This window comes from Nicotiana tabacum, chromosome 10 (genome assembly GCF_000715075.1).
Source record: "Nicotiana tabacum cultivar K326 chromosome 10, ASM71507v2, whole genome shotgun sequence".
NCBI classification, from domain to species: Eukaryota; Viridiplantae; Streptophyta; class Magnoliopsida; order Solanales; family Solanaceae; genus Nicotiana; species Nicotiana tabacum.
Window position 1 is genome coordinate 101,976,019 of NC_134089.1, and position 6,000 is coordinate 101,982,018.

A 6,000-nucleotide genomic window follows, 5' to 3' on the forward strand; every position below is an offset into this window, starting at 1 on the left:
AGGGTGATGAAATAGATGAAATCCCTAAACGAACCAACGGTAATAACCCACCAAACCAAGAAAGCTACGAATCTTTATTGCTGAGGACGGTCTAGGACAACTCTGAACTGCCTCTATCTTTTTTGGATCAACCTGAATACCCTCACTGGGCACCACGTGCCGCAAGAAAGTCACTGAACTGAGCCAACACTCACACTTGGAGAACTTTGCATAAAGCTTCTCCTCCCTCAACTGCTACAATACAACTCTCAAATGCTCAAGCGTGCTCCTCCTGACTACGGGAGTACACCAGAATATCATCAATGAATACAATAACAAACGAGTCGAGATAAGGCCGAAACATGATGTTCATCAAATGCATTAACATTGTTGGGGTATTGGTCAGCCCAAAAGACATCACAAGGAACTCATAATGACCATATCGGGTCCTGAAAGTTGTCTTAAGAATGTCTGAGTCCCTAATCTTTAATTGGTGATACCTTGACCGGAGATCAATCTTGGAGAACACTCTCGCTCCCTGAAGCTGGTCTGGTCAAATAAATAATCAATACGAGGCACAAGATACTTGTTCTTAATTTTCACTTTGTTCAACTGCCTGTAATCAATGCACATCCTCATCGTGCCATCCTTATTCTTCACAAATAGAATAGGCGCACCTCAAGGCGACACATAGGCTGAATAAACCCCTTATCAAGGAGTTCCTAAAGCCGCTCCTTCAATTCCTTTAACTCTGCCGGTGCCATACGATACAGTGGAATAGAAATGGGCTGAGTGCCCGGCACCAAATCAATACCAAAGTCAATATCCCTGTCCGGTAGCATGCTCTGCAGGTCTGCAGGAAACACATTCGGAAAATCCCTCACTACCGGAACTGAATCAATGGTAGGAGTCTATGCACTAACATCCCTCATGAAGGCCAAATAAGAAAGACATCCCTTCCCAACCATCCGCTGGGCCTTAAAAAATGAAATCACCCTACTAGGAACATAATCCGGTGAACCTCGCCACTCAATCCGTGGCACCCGCGGCATAGCCAACGTCATTGTCTTAGCATGACAGTCCAAAATAGCACGACACAGAGACAACTAATACATGCCAAATATCACATCAAAATAAACCATACTAAGCAACAAAAGGTCCACTCAGATCTCCAAACCCCCAATAGTCACCACACATGACCAATATACACAGTCTACAACAACAAGATCGCTTACCGGAGTAGATACACGAACAGATGAAGCACGAGACTCACAGGGTGTATCCAAATAATGAGAAAAATATGATGACACATATGAAAAGTGAAACTAGAATCAAATAATACAGAGGCATCCCTGTGGCAAACTTAAGACAATACCTGTGATCACTTCATCTGAAGTAATATCATCTAGTCTTGCAGGGAGTGCATAGAAACGGGCCTGAACACCACCTAATCGACCACCCCCTCTAGGGCGACCCCTAGCTAACTATCCTCCTCCCCTAGCTAACTGGGTGGGTGGTAAAGTAACTGGTACTAAAGTAGATGGCTAACTCCTCTACTGAGGTGGACCCCTATGGCGACGAGGACACTACCTCCACATATGCCCCAACTCCCCACACTCATAACAACCCCCTGGTGCTGGTGACGGGGACTGAAGGGAACCCCTAGCACCGGGATGACTAGTAGAAGAACCTGGCATGGAGGAGCCTTGAACTGATGGAGCACGGGACGAACTCTAGGCTAGGAGGGCACTAAGTGATGAATGGCCCTAATGAGAACTGTGAGAACCATAGCCCGATGATGCACCATGGTGAACTGGGCGAGCTGATTAAACATGTCTGAATGGATGGCCTCTACCGTTCTGGAACTGACCCCCATAAGAAGCAACACTGAATCCACCTTGACCACGAGGCCTCTTGGCCTCCCTCTCAACCCTCTCCTAAACACGAACCATCTCAATATGTCGAGAAATTTTGACACCCTCATCAAAAGTTGCACTTGACACCCTCTCTCTCATCATAAGTAACCGAAGTTGAAAACTGATGCCATCTATAAACCTCCTGATTCTCTCTTAGCCTGTAGGAACCAACCAAACCGCAGGACGAGCCAACTCAGAGAACCACATCTCATACTGTGTAACTGACATATCACCTTGGAGAAGGTACTCGAACTGCCTGCGCAACTCCTCTCTGCGAAACTCAGGTACAAAATTTTCTAGAAAGAGAACGGAGGACTGCTGCCAAGTAAGAGGCGTTGCGCCAACCGGCCTACACCTCTCGTAAACCTCCCACCAACTAAGTGTAGCCCCAAAAACCTAAAAAGTAGTGAATGAGACCCTACTGGTCTCCAGAATACCTGTGATCTGAAGCATCCTCTGACTCTTGTCCAAGAAACCTTGTGAATCCTTACCCTCGGCACAACTAAATGACGGAGGCTGGAGTCTCGCAAACCTTTCCAATCTGCGTTGCTCGTCCTATGGCATAACAAGAGCTAAATAGTCCTGAGCAGCTGCAATCGGCTGGGCTGGAGGTGCCCCCGGTGTTTGAAGTCCCTGAACAACTTGCTCAGGTGTGCGAGCGGCAAGAGTTTGAGTGCCTCCCCCGGCCTGAGAAGTAGTTGCGGCTGTAGTAACTGAGACCGCCTGAGCCAGGCCAGTGCAAAGTAATAGAATCTGAGCTAGGGTCTCCTAAAGGCCAGGAATCAAAATAGGCACAAGGGGTGCCTCAACCTGTCCCGCTGGAGCATCTGCGGCTAGGACCTGATCTGGAACAATGGAAGGGTCTACAGGTACTGCCCCGACAGCTGCACGGGCTGCACCCCTACCCCTGCCACAACATCGACCGTGGCCTCGACCCTTCGCGGGCCTAGCTAGTAGTACTGGTGGTTGGTCACCTTGTCCGGTAGTGCGAGTCCTTACCATCTGTGAGAAAATGAAACAATAAAAATTTAGTTACCAGAATCAATGGATTCGCACGATAAGAATTCAAGGATATGGAATTTTCCTAAAGGTTCTTCAGCCTCTCGAAGATAAGTACAGACGTCTCCGTACCGATCCGCAAGAATCTATTAAACCCTCTCATGACCCGTGAGTCCTATGTAACCTAGGCTCTGATACAAACTTGTCACGACCCAAATCTACCATGTCATGATGGCGCCTAACGTGGAACTAGGCAAGCCGACACTTTTACCAAAACAACCCGATAATCCAAAATAAAGATTTCTTTAAGCTATTAATTAATAAAATTTTATAATATAAGTCTGAATAACAAAGTGCGAAAAAAATCCAACATCGGGGTGTCATTAGTCATGAGCATCTACTAAAAACTGTCTGAAAATGCTAAGACTAATACAGTATGGGAAAAACTACTTATAATAGCTAAAGGAAGATAGGAGAGAGAAGAGCAGGGCTATAATCACCATGCAACTACCATGCTCACTCTACGAATTCGCGACGGATGAAAACCAACAATCGCTAGCACGTCCAACAACCCCTGGATCTACACATAAGGTGCAGGTAGTAATGTGAGTACGCCAACTCAATAAGTAATTAAGGTAAATAAAGATTCAGTAGTAAGAAACATATAAAATCCACGTCATTAAATCTCAGTAAGTACAACATGCTTTAAAATCAGTATATGAGTCAAATCATCTCATTTAAAATTCAAATCATTTAAAGATATTTTTCAATAGTTTCAACAGAGATTCAATGCAATTTAGAGTAAAAATAATGAAATTCATAAGCAGCCCCTCGGGCAAACACGAATCATAAACCGCCCTCGGGCATAACATCACTCAGAAACAGCCCCTCGGGAAAACTTCACAGTCACTCGTAAACAGCCCCTCGACACAACATGAATCAAGAACAGTCTCTCGGGAAAAGCATAATATCACTCACTCAGGGTACCCGCACTCACTGGGGTGTACAAACTCCGAAGGGGCTCCTACAGCCCAAACGCTATAACAAGCCACATCGTAGATAAATCAATCTGGCCCTCGACCTCTCATAATCATAAATCAGTAACATCATGCTGCGGCGTGCAACCCGATCCCATAATATCCTCACAACACAGGCCCCCGGATTCACTCAGTCAAAAACCTCTCAAGCGCCTCGGACTATCAGTAAAATAGGGTGCTCAACCCAAATATCATTTAATGCATACAAACGGAGTAATAAAGACTGAGTTATGAAATTAGGAAACATAGCATGACTGAGTGTAGATCTTAAAACAAAAATAGTGAGAGGATAATAGGAAATGACCTCTAAGGTCCAAACAGCATTGGCACAAGGCCCAAATATGGCGTTCAACCCAATTTATAATAGTTCTTTCTAAAACACATAAGTATCAAATAGTTTTCAGTCAAATACGCAACTTTATAGTTGCTACGGGATGGACCAAGTCATAATCCCAATGGTGCTATCCCACAGGCTCGTCACCTAGCATGCGCATCACCTCACAATAGTAAAACGATGTAACATTCGGGGTTTCATACTCTCAGGACAAGATTTACAATTATTACTTACCTTGAACCGGTCAAATCCCTACTCTGTGATGCCCTTGAATCTAGAATCGGCCTCCAAACTTCCTGAATCTAACCAAAAGCAATACAATGTGATCAATATAGGCCAAGGGATAAATTCCAAATAAAAAACTATCAATTTAGACAAAAATCCCGAAATTTACCCAAACCTAGCCCCCGGACCCACGTTTTGGAATCCGACAAGAGTCACAAAACTAAAAACTCCTTTCACCCACGAGTCTATATATACCAAATTCATGACAATCCGAAATCAAATGGTCCCTCGAATCCTCAAATAAACTCTCAACGTTCAAGCCCTAATCCCCTCAATTTCATCCCTAATTTCCACTAATTTCAAGTTTAAACAACTGAAAATTATCATAATCACAAGTATTAAGCTAAAGTAACTTACCTCAATGAGTATCCTCTTGATTCCTTCTTTAAAACCTTCCAAAAGCCTCAAAATCCGAATGAAAATGGTGAAGATTGGCCAAAATTCGCGAAGGGTTCCTTATATACTTTCTACCCAAGCATCTCGCACCTACGGCCCTTTGCCCGCATCTGCATGACCGCTTCTATGGTCAAAGCAACCGCATTTGCGGTTTTCACTTAAATGCCCAAAACCGCATATGTGCCCCAGGCACCGCACCTACGGGCTCGCAAATGTGTCAAACTCACCACATCTGCGGTTCTTCTATTGGACCTATAATTCCACATCTGCGGCTTCCCCACCGCATCTACGGCCTCGCACCTGCGGTCCCCAATCCTCAGGTGTGGAAACATCAGAAGCAACAACTTTAGCTTCACCATTCCATTTCTAATTCCTCCGTTAACCATCCGAATTCATCCCGAAGCCCTCGAGACCTCTATCAAACATACCAACAAGTCACATATCTATATTCAAACTTACTCGAACCTTCAAAACACTCAAAGCAATATCAAAACACTCAAAACAACATCAAAACATCAAATCACCCTTGGATTCAAGCCTAAGAACTTCTAAACTTCCGAATTCCGCAAATGATGCTGAAACCTACCAAATCACCTCCGAATGTCTTGAAATTTTGCACACACGTCAAAAATGACACTACAGACCTACTCAAATTTTTGGAATTCTATTCTGACCTAGATATCAAGATTTCCACTGCCTACCGGAAAACACGAAATTTTCAATTTCGCCAATTCAATCCTAAATCTACGACGAACCTCCAATTTATATTCCGAACACGCTCCTAAGTCCAAAATCACTTAACGGAGCTAACCGAACCATCCAAATTCACATCCGAGATCATTTACACATAAGTCAACATCCGATTGACTTTTCCAACTTAAGTTTCTACATAAGAAACTAAGTGACTCATTCCACTCCAGAACCACTCCGGACCTATACCAACCAACACGATACAATGAAATAGAGCTGAAGAACACATAAAGAAACAGAAATGAGGGAAACAGGGCTATGACTCACGAAACGATTGGTCGGGTCGTTACAATCACGATCAACA